Below are 18,567 nucleotides of genomic sequence, written 5' to 3' on the forward strand. Positions count from 1 at the left end.
TATATCTATCTAGTCATCAGTCTGAACTAAGACCCCTTAGGACACAGAGCCCTAGACCAGGACCTGTTTTAAAGGTACACAGAGAAGTTGCAGACCTACTGTACTTTCAGACCTGAAGCAAGAACCAAGTTCAACTCCTGAAGCCTAGGAGGGGCAGTGAACTCCTCATGCAGGTAGGAGACCAAAGTCAGGCTCCCAGACCTGAATCTGAGCTAAGGAAATCTATTCTCCTGTCTGGGGCTGTGGCCCATCCTAAACTGCTTATCTGAGATGGGTCTGGACAGGCATAGGACACTCTGGCAACCAGGACTTGTGATCTGCTAACTCAGTCACTTAAATTTGCAATATCCATACAGAATGAGACTTCACACAGACACAGACAAACATAAGGTCTGGATCTGAACTGGGGGCCCAGGGAGCTGAATAAGAGCAGCACATACACACATACACACATACACAGACACACACCAACTAGAGAGTGATGAGCACAGAGAGAAAAAAACCAAAAACTCACACACACACAAACAGCATCACAGAAAGGTAGCCAACAACCTCAACAAAACTGAGAATACATATTAACAGAAGAAGGAAGAAGGCGAGAACAAAGAAAACACTGACAATCAAACCAAAGGCAGTAAAAGAGGGGGAAAAAGGAAAAGCATGTAAAGTAGGAAATATAAAATAAGACTGCAGAAATAAAACCAATTTAACAGTAATCTTAATAAATGGAAATGGCTTAAACTCACTTATTAAAAGTTGGGGGTTATCAGATTGGACTTAAATCTAGCTACATGTAATTTATAAAAGACATACCTGAAACAAAATTTTAAAAGAATTGAAAATGAAAGTGTAGAGAAATATGGCATTTATGCTGAAAAACATGAAAGGGATAAGGATGGACACTCTATGATTAAAAAAAATCCAGCAAGAAGTTAATGTAACCATGAACTTGTACACACCCAATAACATAGCTTCAAAATATATAAAGTACAACCTGACAGAAAAATCAGGGGGAAACAAGTTTTCTGACAGAAAACTATGGGGAAATTGAAAAATCTGTACTCATAGTGAGATGATTTGAACACAGCACCTGCTAAATAAGGAACCCAGACTCACTCACCCCAGAGTGAGGCCTCTCATGGCTGAGACTGAGGAGAATTAAAAAAACAAAACAAAACAAAAAAACCCCTGAAGAATAGGAGGTTTCGGTCTTTAATTTCTCTATGGAGATGAAGGATTGACTTGATCATGAGAAGGGTCCAATCCAACTCACTGTGGTTTCATTGGAATTTGAAGCCAAAGTCCAAGCTAGCAATGAAATGTGGCTGTGCTTGTGTTTTCTCTCTGTTAACCTATTTCCTACCAGTCCTGGAAGAGGAAGGGCACCAGGATGAGTGAAGAACTGAAGTCTGGTAGAACCAGTCTTTCCTGATGGCAGAGTGGGGAGAGAATTTATGAGCTTTGTAGAAAATATGAGAAGGCCAAGAGACGAGGATCATAAAGCACCAAGTGTATATTCACTCTAAGATTATAACTCCTCCATTCCCGGGCCTCTTAGAGTAAATTAATTACACTATCACCACCAACAGCTACTAGATGATTACACAGGCACTGTGTAAATGTGCTATATGCATTGTCTCTCTTAATCTTCACAAAAAAACATTTCAAGTAGAAGTTTTTATTACTATTCCTATTATACAGAAAAGGAAACTGAGGCTCAGAAAAATTCAGTGACTTTCCTACAGTAACACAGCTAATAAGTGACAGAGCTGGGATTGAACCCAGGTATGTCTGACTGTCCTTAACCATTACATGACACTTTCTTGGCTGTTAAAGTGAAAATACTCACCTGACACAACATAATAGCAACAAATCCCTCATCCTTCAAGTCTCAAGTCAGGCCTCCCTTTGGTCCTAAGCAGAAGTCAGCACCCCATGTTTCTAGGTCATACCTCCCCATACATCATTCTAGAAACAGTGAGCACTGCAAGAGTGGCAATTTATCTTGTCCTTCCCTGGATCCCCACTGCTACCACTATGTCTGACCTAAAGAGGGTATCAGGATATTTTATTAAACTGAATTGAATGGACTGGCCAAAAAAGCCAAATTCTATCATACCTAAGCTCCACGCAAATGGAGGCACCTGAGTTTGAAGTTTCATAAGCTTTCTTTCCAAACAGTTTGCCAAATGAGCCAGTTGCCCTGGACAAGAAGTTCTTGTTACTACAGCAGCAAAGTTCTGCCCTGGCCACACACGGCAGTCCCCAAGCCCCGCATCCAGGCCTCCATCACACAGGCAACTTCCCCTGCAGACAAATCGTGGATGGTTCCCAAGGTGGTATCATAAAACAAGGGGAGTTTCGTGGTTGGGGTCTTCTAATTCCCAGTTTTCCTTTTCTCCAGGATACCTTAGTGCCCCACAAAAGATCTGAAAATCTGATGTTAAACACGATTCTTCCTCCTGTGCCCAGACCACGCCTCGATTCTCCAGGAAAGCTTCTCTATACTGGTTCCTCTGTGCTCTGCAAGAAGCTTCAAACTGTAGGTAAGGTTGGGATTTACCATCTAGCTGCTGATACAAAGCTTTGTGATTACAAACCATACCCTCAATACAGAGGAGAGAATGCAATAATTAATTGAGAAGTAAGAGGAATGGGAAGTTTTTATTTATTAATTGCCTGGGAAATCTTTTGACACTTTAAATGTGCTATTTCATTTAATCATTGCAACAACACCCCCGGGAAGTATTATTGATTCCATGTGACCTATGAGAACATTGAAATTCAGTGACGTTAAGACCCTTGTCCAAGTTCACAGAGAGAAAAAGTGACAGTCTGGATTTGAATTCAGGACTGTCTGCCTCTAGGGGCGTGCACAGACTATACAGACTCTGTTACAGAGGGTCAATGGTGGGGTCCCTCCAAGGATCACACACTCCCTAGGCACCAAAAAAGACACTTGGGCTTAAACAAGACAGCGTCTTACTGAGATCATTCTTGTTTCCTGGTGAGAGCATTTGAGGAGAGAGATGTTGATTGATGCGGTTGTAATAATACTTATTTGTCTGTAATTGCTCCTTGAATTCCAGCCAAAATGGGACACACTGAGCTGCAGCTGTACAAGATGTCTGGATTCTCCCACACAGCAAACAGTCGGGAACGGGGTGGTCAGGAAAAAGGCTGAGTGGGGCCAGAAAGACATCTCCATTTAATGAATATTTATTGCACCTCTGCTCCATACCAGACCTGGGGAGGTGGGAGGGGGGGAAGAGGAAAGGCACGAAGTTGAACAAAATGTAGTTCCTTTAGTTCCTTTGTATGTCAATTAAATGCTTCCTTAAAAATGCAAACATTTTTAAAAAGAGTAGTCTCTTCCTTTGAGGGAAATAACAGGCACATGAACAAAAACCAGAAGCATGAGGCGATTGACATCATAATCAGGGTGTGCTGGGGAGGCCTAGAGAAAGTTGCTCCCCAGGGAGCTGGAGAAGGGTTTCCACAGAGGTGACTTTTAAGCTAGGTCTTGCAGGCAGGTCTTGTGTGGTTGTCCATCAGGTGGAGAGAAGCTGAGAGGTGGGGAGGCAGTCCAGGCCGGGGGGACAGCCTGGGGAAAGGCTGCCGGGCATGGGCAAGCATGCAACACAAGAAGTTCAGTGCCTGATGCCTCCGCTGTCCAGCCGTGTGCTGGTGGAGAGACCTTAGGCCAAGTCATTTCTTTGTGCCTCATTTGCCTCTTCCGTGAGATGGACAGAATAATAGTTTCTACCCAGATGGTTGTGGAAAAGATGAAATGTTATTACATTTTTAATGCCTAGAAGAATTCCTGGCACATATAGATGCTTAATAAAAGCTAGTTAATTTTAATTACTCATGTGATGATGACAACAATGATGATACAGAACAATGATGAGAAATGAGAATAGGATATTAGGTCAGGGCCAAGTTATTGAGAGCTTCAAATGCTGTGGGAAGGAATGGAGAATTTCACCCTGTGGGCAACAGGTAATTCTCCTGTTTCAGAATGAAACTGCAGGAGACAGAAGATTTCTGCACAAAGTGCTTCCACAACTGTTACTTTCAGGTGAGGCCGCCATCGCTTTGACAAGGACACTCCCCCGGGGTGTGGCAAGGCCGGCTCGCTCATCCCAGGGATTCCTGGGGTGGGGGCAGGCAGAGAGATGACACGACAAGCCTCCCTCCCTGCCCCTGCCATCTAGCCCTGTTCTTCACGGATGTGCTGTGTAGAAGGTCTGCGGGATTTGTGAGGACATCTCCTGGCCTCCTGGGGTTTGAGGTACATCACACTCCGCAGGAAACTGCCCGTCCGCCCTCTTTTTGCTCCACTTACTGAGCATCCCCACCCACCATCCCTGAACAGCTCTTGGAAAATGGACACGGATGTTCCACTGTCCCATGAAACCTTCCCAGGCCATCAGAGGTCTGGTGCTGACTAGCTGGCCTCCTGCCTGGACTTGGCTTTGGTTAAATGTCCCTCCTTCACCCTGCCCTGCCTGGTTCTTTGCCAGTTTGCCCCCTCCCACAGCCCTTTTCCATCTACCCCTGAAATTACCCTAACTCTCCAGCCTCGTTCCTACTCCTTCAAGCACGGGGCCCCTGCTTTCTTCCCCTTTCCCCCGAACACTGGCGCTTCCCGTTCCTGCTTCTCTTCTCATCTTGCCCAAATCCTATCCATCAGCCTCCCATTGGAGACTTCTTGTTCCAATAATGCCCTCTCTAACTACTAGAGTCCACACTGATCTCTCCCTTCTTGCTATGTGTATATTCAGGATGCCCCCCCCCCATACACACACACAGTTTAGTTCATCTTATACCTTGTATTGGCCATAAGCACCTTGACTTGTAGTCTGATTTCCCCAAATAGACAGGGTGCCCCACAGAGGCCTCTCCACCTCCACACCCGCATGGGACACAGGTACTTAGCACTGGCTACAGAGAGATTCCCCTTCTCCCTTGAGGGACGAAGGCTACACCCGTTCTTCTCTTTCTCTCCATTCCAGACACAAACTGCTCAAAGAGAACAAAGAAAGATGCTCATATTCTCCCAAAGAGGATAAAATGCAAAGAGAATCTAGAACAGGGAAAAAAATGTTCCACATTTATAGATATGAGGAGGGAGGAGAGGTGATGGGATTTGTAACAAAGCAGCAAAGGGCGACTTTCATTTGCCTGGGTTTGGGTCAAGGCTGTATAGCCCACTGCCCTCTGAAGGACACTGCATTCACTCTTCCCTCCAGAGCCTTGGGGTTGACTAGGACTTGGGGAGCCTGGGTGGACAGCCTCATTCTCATGTACTTGTCCTCAATCCATGGGGGCTGGGGGTGGAGGGCTGGAGCCTTCCCTCCACCCCCTTTCCCATAGAAATAGGACAGAGAATGAGGGCGAATTCACTGATTCCAACCCACTCCTCACTGTCATAATGCATAATGCAGCAAAGTCAACCTGTATCTAGAGGTTAAAATAAATCAAACCAAATGTGAAACAGTAATGACTGCAGTAAGACACCAAGGAGAACTGGTAGACCATTGTGGTGGAACACACAGAGGTGGCAAAGAGGAGCTCTGGTGTCTGAAGGGCAGAGAAAGGTGACCTCAAGCCAGCTGCCACAGCTGAGGAGGCACACATGCCTGGAGACTGAGGGATCTGATCTGATCATCTCTTGAGTTCTCTTCTAGTTCTGAGATTCACGAATAAGTAAAAGGGTCTTACAGGTGGAGCAAATGGCTCAGAGGTGGCTGGCAGCAGATCTGAGGCATGCACCCCCTATCTTTATGTCAGCTGCATTCCCCCATCCTGGGAAGTCAAGAAATCTGGATTCAGGTTCCTCTGCTGGCCTTGGAAGTTCATTCCCTTCTCTGGGCTCAGCGTCATCATCCTCAAAATGAGAGGCTAGAACAGATGATCTCTAAGGGGCCCCCAGCTCTGCCTTCCAAGACAGTTTGAGGGCTTGCTGTGTGCTGAGATGGTGGGACACGCTGCCCACACGAGTGCCCAGCCTCCGCTGGTCACCCAGTGCACTACAGGACCCTCACCTCTGCTCCCTCACTGTGGGCAGGCCACAGCCTCAGTGAGCTCTGACACGCCAGCTGGACAGCAGTGGCATCAGGCGTGGGATGGGGGGCACCTGCCACCAGCTTCCCCACCTCAGAATACAGGGAGCAATAGCCATGTGCCCTGCAGCTGGGCCCCCTCTACCAAGTCACTCTCAGCTAAAAGGCACCCTGCAGCCTACTCCTCTAAATGCACAATGCAACTAAATCCAACATCTACCAGCCCAAGACCACACACTACAGTCACGTGAGCCAAGGTACCTGCTTACCCCACACCTGCCAGAGGAGCTACCCCATGCCTCAGTGAGGAGGCCCTCCACCTCATCTCTCCAAGTCGTCTCTGGCAGGTAAAGTTTCAGCTTCTCTGACTATGCCTGTCCACACTCATCTGTCCCTTCTCGGAGGGCCGACACCATGCAGTGTCTGAGCCCCAAAAATACCAAGTGATATATGCTCTGTCAAGACACGTCTGCTCCTTAGCATGAACCTTGTTTCCTCAACCATGACATAACCTCCATGAGTATCACGTGGAGTCCAGGACCTTGGAGAGATTACATAAAACCAAAACTTCCCATATATATAGCATTCGGAAATTAAATTAGGGTAAAAGTTATGCTGCAAAAGAATCCTCAATATATAGTGACTTGAAGAACACAGGAGTTTATTTCTCTTTCTGAAGAACCATAGCTGATGCTGCTGGTGCTGGGCTCACATTCCCTCGGGTCCCCTTACCGGGCCCATGCCCACCAGCTTGGCTTCCAATGCCAGCACCTGCATCTTTGACAGAGGGCTGCTTTCGGGCTGCTGACATTCACTCTACCCACCAACACAGAGAAGACTGGGAAGTGCCTGGGAACTAATCCCCCCCTCTCCACCACCCTGGGACTGATGGGTGTGGGGATAAACATGGCCCAGTTCCCTTACGCTTGGTTAGCTCTGAAGGCTGAGTTTTACACTGTTTTTCAGAACTTCCCCATGGAATTAAGCCCTGGTCATCCACTGTGGTAGTTGGCCTTTATTGGCTGCCTTCTCTTCCCTTTGTCACCTCCCCACTCACCTGCAGTGCTCTGAGCCCTCCCAAGCAAACCACATGCACTCAGTCCTTTTCTTAATAGAGGGACCCAGGTTCCTTCCAATTTGTTGTTCTGCCACGCCTCCCCCACCCCAGCATGTTGTCCTGCTCTGCATAGTCAAAGAGGTGTCACGGGCATATCCACGCCCTGGCTTGTAGGAAGGAAAAGAGAGGACAACCAGGGAAGCAATTTGCTACAAGTGAGTGAGGTAGAAGTTGTACCCATCCCTTCCTTTCATGTGTCCTTAGTGACAACTTAGCTGCAAGGGAAGCTGGAAATGTGCCCAGCTTAAAATATTAATCTGGATAGGAGAAATGGTTGCAGTGGGTGCATATAGTTGCATATAGTCTCTGCTACAGAAATGAAAAAATACCTAACCATTTACTGGACTCCAAAATAAAGGTGCTCTGCTTATCTTCCATGTGCTGATTTGTTGAATCTGCACAATACAATGAGTGTCACTGCTGTCATTTACAGATTGAGAAACTGAGGAGTTCAGTATCTTACCTGAAGTCACACAGGAGCAGTAAGGGGCAAAGTCAGGAGCTGAACCCAGGTCTGACTGGCTTTTTTCTCCTCTGTGGTTATTCTGCTTTTTATCCCTATAAATGCATTTTATTTGGTTCCATATCCTTACTTTGAAGGTGATAAAATTGGGGGCCAGAAAAAGGCAGAGACTCACCACAAATCACCTAGAGAGCAAAAAGCAGAATTGAGCCAGAACCAAGGGGTCCTGGCTACCAGCTGGCTGCCTTATCCATAGAGCCTGCTCTGGGCTGGCAACTTCCAAACAGCTCCTGCTCTGATTCAGACCAGAGCCTATGGGGCTGCTGGGGAGAGGGATGTGTATCCTTTGGACTCACTGAGTCCAGAGCCCAGCCTTAAACCACAGTAGCATCTAAAGTTTCTAAATAGAAAATCTACCAATCAAGGTGGCAGTGATGGCCCAGTATCCCTTGTTACATGAACAGCATCCTCTGTGCTCAGCTCACAGGCCTTAAACCAGCTCCCTGCCCTCTCCCAGAAGGAGAGGGATGCTGGTTCCCTTGGGCCTTGCTGTCGGCATGCAGGAATTAGACAGTGGAGAGGGATTGGGCCATAAGGGTCCCCAGATCCTCCATGAAGTCATCCCCTTGCTGTCGTCAGTGTCAGTTGCCTAGCAACTGCCTTTGGCAGATGGTGGCACTGAGAGCATGCCAATCTCTCCCACAGCTAAAAATACATTCCGACGACAACGGGTCTATTTTAAAAGATACAATGTGCTCCCAACATCTTCCCTTGTCTGCAAAGAACTGTGCTGTGCTGGGTCTCTCTGGGCTTCTGATTTGGTCTGACGGTGTGGAAGGGAGTATTCCAGGAAAGGAACTCAAGGCCAGGCACCACTGGGGTGCTTAGAAAATTGTCATGGAGGAGGATGAGGGAGAGGAAGAAGAGGAGCACTAGGAAATAGTGGTGTGGGAGGTAGATACCATAGTTGAGAGCAAACCCTGTAATTTGGTCATATTCTTTCCCTACTCAGGAGGGTGGAGTTAGGAAGAAAAACCATAGAATCACAGAAGCCTAGCGCTGCAAGGGACCCAATCCCATTTCCCAGTTGGGAAGGCAGAGGCCCTGAGAGATTGAAATGAGAAGAGTTGGCTCTTTGCCCTTGTTCGGGGTGCAAGGGCTGGGGTTCCCAGGTGTGGGCATGAGACCGCGGACCCTCGAGCTCCTCTTGCATTCCTATTGGCAAGTTTGTCACACCACCCCTCACCAGCTTAGCTTTTCCATTTAATCATCATCATTTGCAGCTTTCTTTTGTACAAAGAGAGTAGTAAGTCCATTTGTGCATTCATTAATTCAACAAATATTTATTAAGCACCTACTGCCATATGGTGCCAAGCCCTGTAGATACAGCAGGGGACCCATACGCATGGTCCCCACCTCCTGTTGCTTGTGGTCCAGCAGGTGAGGCTGGCACCGAGCAGGTAAGCACAGGGTATGCCATGCTACAGACACCGAGGCAGATTTGGGTCGAGGCCTACTTACCAGCTCTGCAACCAAAGCATATCACCTAGGGTTGCAAGATAAAATACAGGGGACCCAGTTAAATATGAATTTCAGATGAACAATAATTATTTTTTAAGATTAGTGTGTCGCCAGTATTGTATTATCTGAGGTTCAACTTTAACTGGGCCTCCTGTAATTTTATGTGCTATATCTGGCAACCCTACACTGAATATCACTATTGTTAACTTTTCTCATCTATACAATGGGAAAAACAGTATCTACTTATAGAGGTTATTTTGCAGATTAAATGAGAAAACATATATACATCTGTGACTGACAGATAAAAGTCATTTCCGCTCCTCTCCAAGCAGGGCTTCCCTGGGGTTTTGCCCTGGCCAGCTTATTAGCCCAGCTCTCCTCCCCCTCAGGATCTGGCAATAAGTGATGGGTAGGGGTAACCCTGCTTTGTCCTAAGGCTGAGCTGGGATGAGGGAAATCTGCTGGTGGAGAATGACTTGCCAAAGAACTAGGAACCAACCCGGCTTTGCTTGGAGTGCTGGTCAGGGCCAGCAACTCTCCATTGCCTGGGGTGCTTGTTAAAAATACAGACGCCAGGGTTCTACCCAAGTTTTACTGAATCAAGATGTCTAGGGAAGAACGTGCCTTTTAAGCAAAATCCCTGGTAACTCTCTGGAATCTAAAGTTTGAGAACCCCTGGTCTGGGGTGTGGGGACAGATGCTGTCCCTGTAGAGGCAAGGCCACAGCAGCCTGTTTTGCGATTGGGATCCTTGATTGGATCCTAGAACAGAAAAAGGACATTAGTAGGAAATTGGCTGAAATCCGAAAAACATCAGTAGTTTAGTTAATGGTATTGTACCCATGTTAATTTCTTAGTTTTGATCATTATACCATAGTTACATAAGATGTTAACATTAGGGAAATCTCAGTGAAGGGTATATGGGAACTCTCTGTACTATCGTCACAAATCTTGTGTAAATCTCAAATTATTTCCAAATAAAAGGTTAAAAAAAACCTGCTTTAGCTCAAAGCCTGCTGTGGGCTCTTCCCCAGACCAGTGGTGCGTCAGAAGGCCCAGCCCGCATGCTAAACCGGCTTGAGTTAAGCAAGTGCAGGTAGCTGAGAGCCCCTACCCCAAGGTTCTGGGAGAGCACTGCTTTTCCTCCCTGCCATTCACACTGGGGCTTAAATGTCAACCTCAATGAATTACATTTTAATCTGTCTCTGTTATCAACCTGGCCAGGTCCTAATTGGATGCCAGGCACACTGCTGAAGGGCATGCATAATTCATCAGCTGGGAGGCCAGGAAGGTCTTTCATCATGGGCCAGGGAAGGAGGAGGGAGAGAAGGAGGGGGGAGAAGGAGAGAAAGAGGGGAAAGGGGAGGAGTTAGAAAAGGAAAGAGAGCAAGTAGGGTTGGAGGGGAGGAGAGAGAAGGGACCTGGCACAGTACTAGCCACTCAGTCTTTCAGGCTCTGCTTCAGGGCCACCTCCTCCAGGAGGTCTTCATTTGCAAGACTCAGGCCCTCCTTCCCTTGGTTGCCCATAGCACAGGACACACCTCTGTTACACTTGACTAATCGGAAGGTCCTATGATGTTTACTTAAAAGTCTGCCTCCCCTAGACCTTGAATCCTCTCCCTTCGGGGTGATATCTGACCTGATGACAGGTCACCCCCGTCTGGCAGAGTCCTGGCACATAGTGAGTGTTTGTTGAATGACTGAAAGGTAGATTCTAGCTCAGGACGTACAAAGAAACTGTCTTAACTTGAGCTCCTTGGCTCTGCCACCAAACTTGCCCCAGCCGTGTCCTGTTCCCCAAAGCCACCCTTCATTCTGTCCGGCCTCCTTCTCCTGCCAGCCATCTCCCAAGGCCAGGGACCACATAGAAAAGCAAACACTGTTATACTGGAACTGAAAGGGAAAGTCTGTATTTCTCTGGGCATGCCTCACGCTACACAGTCAAGCGCACAAATCACCTCCCCTCCACGCTTTCCTCAGCCCTCTCCAGGTGGGCTTCCACTTGGCTCAAACTGCTCTTGTCCAGGTCACCAACCAACTCCATGTGGTCAAAGCCAAAGGGCACTCCTGTCTTCACGGTGACTGACCTATCAGCAGCCTGACCCCAACCACCCTCTTGACACATGACCTTATCTTGACTCTCAACACCACACACTTCTGCCTTTCCTCTTTTCACCTTAGCCACTTCGTGCCCACTTGCTTTGCTGAATCTCTCTCATTTACTCAACCTCTGAATGTTGGGAAGCCCCAAGGTTCACTCTTCAGAACTTTGCTCTTCTCGGGCTACTGTTTCTACTTAAATAATATTATTCAGTTCCATGGCTTCAAATGCCATCAAACGCTAATGGTTCCTAAATATATATGTCCACCCTTGACCTCTCCCTTAAGCTCTAAGCACAAGTATCCACTTGAGTGTATTAGTTCTCTATTGCCAAGTAACAAACCTACCCCCAAATTTAGCAGCATAAAACAATAAAGATGTATTGCCTCATAGTTTTTGTGAGTGAGGAATCCGGGTGCCACTTATCTGGGTGCCTCTGGCTCAGGTTCTCTCATGAGGTTGTAGTCAGGCTGTCGGCTGGGGCTGTGGTCTCATCTGAAGGTGTGACTAAGAGAGGATCTTCTTCCAAGCTCACTCTTGTGGCTGTGGGCAGGATTCAGTTCCTTGCAGGTCACTGGACTGAGAGTCCCTGTCTCTCACTGGCTGTTGACCAGGTGTCTCCCTCAGTTCCTTGCCATGAGAGCCTCTCTGTAGACTGCCCACAGCATGGCGGCTGCCTTGCTTCACAGAAAGTGAGCAGGAGAATAAGAAAGAGTACCCAACACAGAAGCCATGGTCTTTTTGTAATCAATCACAGAAGTGACCGTCCACCACCTCTCCCCAATTCTGTTTGCTGGAAGTGAGTCACTGAATTCAGACCACACTCAAGGGGAAAGAATTATTCAGGGCATGAACAGCAGGACACAGGAATATTGGGGGCCATTTTAAACAGGCATCTCAAATTAAACATGTCCATGAGAGAACTCCTGATTTTTCCCATCCCAAACTTTCTCATCTCCAAGTTTTCTCTATCTTTGTAATGAGTGCAGCAGCATTGGAATGGAATGTATTATCAACTGGATAAGCTGGAACTACATCTCCCAGAATCTCCCTATTGCATGGTTCTGGGAAAGAGTTGGCCAGACTGGGAGGTTGAACCAGACGTGGAAGGAGGAAATGAAGCATCAGCCATTATTTTCAAAAGATCATGGCAGTCAGCTATGCTGACGGGCAGACACAGAGGTAGCTGGAGCATCCCAGGTTGCCCTCACTCTGCTCTCTGTCCAGATTATCTTCCCAACTGCTGGCCTTGCTGACCAACAGCTACCCAAAGCCCACCTCCAGATGTGTGGCTGCAAGCCCAGAGAGGCAGAAGAGGAACAGAGACAACAATACCTCAAAGCCCTCTCCATGAACTCCCCTCATGGCCTCACCTTGCTTGTTGGATGTGCTTGATTTCTTGGGTGTGCTTCAACTTATCCACCTACACCAGGCCTGCAGGACTGTTACTGGCTCTTTCTCTGATCCTCCAACTCCCCTTCCCCTTCCAGACTTCACTTCCCTGGTTCCTCCCACTATAAGACTACAATGAATTCCTGTAATGAATCCCTTATCCCTTAATGCTCATAATGCTGCCTCCCTTTTATCTCAGTTGAAGTATCAGCTCCTCAGAGGGGACCTTCCTGAATTCACCACCCTGTCCATGTTAATCCCCCTAGACCTTTAGGTTCTAATTGAACTAATAATCAACAAATCTTTACTTCCTTCCTATGTCCCATGTACTGCTCTATGTATCAATACTTTAATTGTGCTACCATGGATCACTTTAACATCAGTCCTGCAAAAAAGGTGTATTTATCCCTACCTTTTGATAAGGAAATGAATGCACAAAGAGGTGATTTGTCCATGATCTCATACAGAACTAACAAAACATAGTACGAGGGGAATCAGAACCCAGTTCTGCTTGACTTTCAGTCTGTTCTCTCCTTCACCTCTCCTTAACTGAAGCCGGAGTTGGGAGTTTCTCCATCTCTCAATCTCAGTATCTTTGTTTATAATCCACAGATCATACTTCAGAGACTGATTGTGAGCACGAAAGATATCTAGGAAAATTTTATCCCTTCCCACTTCCCCTGCTACAGATCTCAAAAGCCAAGGTCAGTCTCTCCCCCAGAGTAGAATCAAGGATGCCCAGGATTCCAAGACAAGGTGGAAGACTTCATTCTGGAGACTTGGCAGTGCCCTGCCGGAGCCCCTTCCTACCCAACTCTTACCTCAGCTAATGGTCTCTGTTGGGCTGGTAGCTCAACTCTCAGCCACACACAGAATCAATAACAGAAGTCCCCAGGCCTCGAATCAAATGCCTCGCTGGGCTGTGTTTATCTGCAGAGGCTGAGTGACTCCCAGGTGGCAGGGCTCCCCTCCTTCATGGCCTTTGCCAGCTTCCAGGCAATTCCACCCTGTGTTCCCCTGCAGAAGAGCTGGGCTGTGTCAGGCTTTCAAGGTCCACTTGGAGTTCTTCTGAGGTTTGTTCAACAAGTGAAGCCACAGAGTTGGAGAAACAGTCTCGTACTCCAGCAGGTCAAAGGGCTACAGAGAAGCCAGTGTCACTATGATTTGTTTCATCATGGACAAAGCTCAGAGTGGTTTTATCTGGGGCTCTCTGGGGTCTGTCTTCAGCCAGGACTCCCTGCCCAACTGCTCTGATCCTCCCTCTCCCTGTAAGACAAGGCCCTTTTGACCCTTTGACTCTCAGCTCAGAGCACTGCCCCCTCTTGGTGACCTCATTTTGCCTCTTCACCTGGTGTACAGGTCAAAACCAACCAACTACTAACCACATGCAGCTGAAACAACCCTTGTGAATGGTTTTATTTAAGATTTGGAAAAATCATTACTTTTTCATTAATTTAAACATTCCCAAAATGTTTTCGCATCTGTTGTCTCATTCTGTCTATCAGAAGTTATTAGGTGGGTTTAACATAAAGCAGCCCCACTGTAGAATTGTGGAAATAATCATAGCTGGCGCATTTTGAGCCCTTCCTCTTTGCAAAGCACTTTCCATGAGTTAAATACACTGATTTCCTTTCAAAAGCAGTGGGAGGTAGTTACTGTTATTACCCCCGTTCTCCAGAAGAGAAACTGAGGCTCAGAGATATTTAAAAACACAACTGTCATTGCCCTTCCACTCGTAAGTAATGAAGCCAGAATTTGAACCCTGGTCCCAACTCCAGTCAACTGCTAAACTGTACCCAGTCACAAAGGAAGGGGGTGGGAGAGGCTTGTCCTGATCCCCAACACAAATGCTTCTCAAATTTTAATGTACAAATGAATAGAGCTCTAGTTAAAATGTATTAAAATGAATAGTTTGATTCTGAAGATCTGGGGGGGGGGGGGCCCAAGATTCTGCATCTCTAATAAGCCTCTAAGTGATGCTAATACTGCTGATCCAAAGACCACACTTTGAGCAGCAAGGCTCCACGTCACACTGTGCCCGGGAAGTACCTGCCACCCTCCCTCCCACGTGAGATCCTCTTGGGTAGGCAAGCTCTTATATTAAGCCCAGCCCACTCATGCTGTTGCAAGTGGCAGAAAACCCAATTTGAATGCTGGTTTAAAACAAAAAAGGAATTTATTGATTCATGTAACTGAGAAGGCATGGCTTCGAGTATGGCTGCATCTAGGGGTTCTGATGATGTTTCAGGACCTGGTCCCTTAAAGCTTCTCAGTTTTGTACTTCCTGTTGGCTTCATTCCCAAGCTCCACATTGTGATACAAAGACTGCCAGGGGAATGAAGGCACAGTGGCATGGTCTTGGGACAGTGGCAAGCTGAAGCTCAGGCTGGTGAGCTAACATCCCGGCTGGAATAAACAAAAGAGCCAGTTAAAGGCAGCTGCTGAGTCCCTCTTAGTGCTGTCGCCAATATGGGAAGCTCCAAGTACCCCATCACCCCACACCTGACCTGGGTGTCCTTGAAGTCTGAGCTGGCTAGTGATGCCAGTGCCACTGGGCAGATTTGAGACTCACAGCTAAGCAGCAGGTAGAGGTGGACTGGCCACACCCTGATGTGTAGCACCTTTTCATATTCCCTGGGTTACTCTTGTCTTCCCCAACTGTGCCAGGTGGATTATTGGTCGCAATCCTTCACTCTCCTGTGGTAGTATTATACATCCACACCTTTGCCATAGCTGGGTGGGTGAGTAAACTTCCCCACCTCTTGATTTGGGGATTGGCCACATGACTTGCTTTGGTCAATGGACATTAGAAGATGTGAATTGAGCAGAGGCTGGACACCTGTTTCCCCAGTTTGGCTTACTGTCTTGTGTCATGGTGACCATGGAGTAGCTGCTGGCCCATGGAGGAGGAGAGATATGTGGAATGAACCCGTACCCAACCTTCAGCCTAGAGTCCAGGGTCCAGCTAGCCCAGCTGAGTGGCAGCTGACCTGCAGAACTGACAGCATGAGGATAAATAACTGTTGTGTTAAGGCACTGAGGCTGAGCGTGGGGTGGACTTGTCACACAGCATCATTGTGGTGATAGCTGATATACCAGCTTAATGATTTACCCTCAAGAACAGGACCATAAATTCCTCTTGAGCTCCCCCACAGTACCTAGTACATGCTCAGGTAACAGAAACACCGGGGCCCCTCTAGTCTAATTTCCTAATCTGTCAGACCAGGAAGCTGAGGCTCAAAGAGACAAAAGGATTAGTTTAAGGTCACACTAAGTAGGTAGCCCAGCAGCCAGTACTAGAACCCAGGTCTGCTGACTTCTGAGCCAGTGCCTTTCCCTCATCCCCTCTGTCCCTCTTATTTCTTTATTCAGAGCCTGAGACAACATGGTCCTGACCTGACAATGTCTTGACAATCATGTCTCAAGACTCAGAGGTCCCACTTGACTACAACTTTACATCATGGAATGGCTTTAGAGCTCGAGGCCCTTAATGGATATCCAGGATCTACTTCCCAGCCACAGCCTGCAGGAGCACAGAGGAAGGTTATGATCAAGGTCTGGGCACAATCTGAGACATAAGTGACACAGGCAGGTCCACATGCTCATGGGGTCGGTCTCAGGGCATGTGGCTGGTGGTCTGTGTACAGACCACACGAGAGAAATCACAGCCGGGACCGGGGCTCACGGAGGCTGTAATTGAGGAGGGGAGTGGCTCAGAGTGGGCACTGGAAGGGAGCAGATAGGGGTCCATCAACTCCTGGGGACCATCTTGGATCAGCCCCAAGGCAAGGCCTAGTTCAACCATAAGTTACTTCCCACCTCCTGGGAAAATGGTTTTCCAGCAGACTCACTGAGGGAAGTGGGTGCCTAGCCCTCAAGCAGGCATGTAATGTAGGACAGGTGGGCTGCTGACAGCACCCCCCCTCTTGCCCCGTCCTCAGAATACTCCGAAGGGGGAGCGAGCAGCAGGCCTGCCCTCACGTCTCCTCCTGCCCGCATTCACACAATCTGGCTGCATCTCTCACGCGAACCCCACCTCAACCCATCTCCCCCACCCACCCTAGCCCTACAGGCCTCCACTCCCCACAAGCCCAAGTTATCACTTCAAAGTCAGGGCTGGGACTAGGGTGAGGCGGGTGAGGAACAATATTTATGGCGGCATCAAAATTACTCAGCGATCAAGATAAATAATACTTTTGTGTGATATTTTTAAAAATCAAAATTAATGCAAAAAAAGTCCACAATGAGCAAAATACCAAAAATTTACATAAGACAGTCTCTGACAGGGCGAGGTTTGGACTGAGGTGAAGGAAGTCACGTTGTATAAATACAGGGTTAGATGTCTTTATTAAAAATTTTGGTACAAATTTTGGTATTTCATGTACGGTAGATATTTTGTATTACCTTTAAATTTTAAAATATTGCATTATTAGTTATCTTAGTTACTGATTTTTGGCCTCCACTTAAATTCTGTGCCCATGGCAATGCCTCACTACCCTCACCCAGGTCCTGGTAAAACCCACTTGTGTCCTGTCCCTCACCCTCCTCAGCCCCAGCAGTGGCTCCCCAATATTGTCAGGATGCAAGCAAAACTCTCCGTGTGCCCTCTAAGTCCTCCTGATTGGGCCCCCGCCCATCTCCACCCTAACCCTGGTAGTCAGCTGGAACATACCTGCATGGCCATAAAGGTTGTTTAAATATCGGAATACTTCCTCATCCCGAGCGCCAGCACCCGCGCCCCAAGCGTCCCCTGCCACCCTGGCTCCTCCCCCAGGACCGTATCAGAATTCCCCACAATCCAGCAACCAAAGGACCAATGTCTGACCAACTGGGGACCCCCAGATCCTGCCCAAGCAATGTTTTCAATAGTCGCCTCTCCAGCCTCATACTATGCCAAGCTCTCCTGTGCTCGGCTCCAGAAATATTGTCTTCTCCTTGTCTCTCTGCACGTGTGTTCCCTCTGCCTGGCACCTGCTAACCTCCCATCTTTGCCCATTTCTCTCTGAAACATCCTTCAGGCCTCACCCCAAGTGTCACTTCTGCAGGGAAGCTGTCCCAGACCTTTCTGACCCCCTACAACAGACTCTCTTCATGCTGTGTGTTACTTCCATGGACTTATTCAAGATATATTTTGGAGAGTGAAGTGATCCGACTTGTTGATGGATCAGATGTAGGGTTTGGGGGTGGTAAGGGAATGGGAAGAGTCAGGGATAATTCTCGGGTTTCTGGCATTGGCAACTGGGTGTAGATTTAACATATCCCAAACTAAACTACTGCTTCCCCACTTCATGAACCTGCTCTCCCTCCACTGTAATAGGTGCCAATTCCATGTTTCCGGTTGCCCAATTCAAAAACCTTGTCTTTCTTGAACTGTACACTTTAAATGGGTAAATTAAATGGTATATGAATTATATTGATATCTCAGTAAAGCTGTTTATATACATATATTACCTATACACTTATGGGATATAGACATATATCAAGAATCTGATCATTTCCTTCACCTCCACTGCTACTACCCTGGTCCAAGCCACCACCATCTCTCACCTGAACCACTGCAACACAGCGGCCAGAGGGATTCTGTTACAATGTCAAGCAGATTAGGTGATTCTTCTGCTCAAAGCCCCGCAAGGGCTCCTATCTCCTCATTAAAACCACATTCTTTCTTTCTTTATTTTTGTCTGCATTGGGTTTTCGTTGCTGCGTGCGCGCTTTCTCTAGCTGCGGCGAGCAGAGGCTACTCTTCGTTGCGGTGCGTGGGCTTCTCATTGTGGTGGCTTCTCTTGCTGCAGAGCACGGGCTCTAGGCACATGGGCTTCAGTAGTTGTGGCTCACGGGCTCTAGAGCGCAGGCTCAGTAGTTGTGGTGCACTGGCTTAGTTGCTCCGCGGCTTGTGGGATCTTCCC

At 47.6% G+C, this 18,567-nt stretch overlaps 1 protein-coding gene across 1 annotated transcript in view; it reads right to left on the bottom strand.

Annotated features, from left to right (window-relative positions):
• The window catches only part of CES5A (carboxylesterase 5A), a 291,154-nt gene that overhangs the window by 65,040 nt on the left and 207,547 nt on the right, over positions 1 to 18,567 (bottom strand).

The sequence above is a fragment of the Balaenoptera borealis genome (assembly GCF_965194805.1).
Source record: "Balaenoptera borealis genome assembly, chromosome: 19".
In the NCBI taxonomy this organism is placed as follows: Eukaryota; Metazoa; Chordata; class Mammalia; order Artiodactyla; family Balaenopteridae; genus Balaenoptera; species Balaenoptera borealis.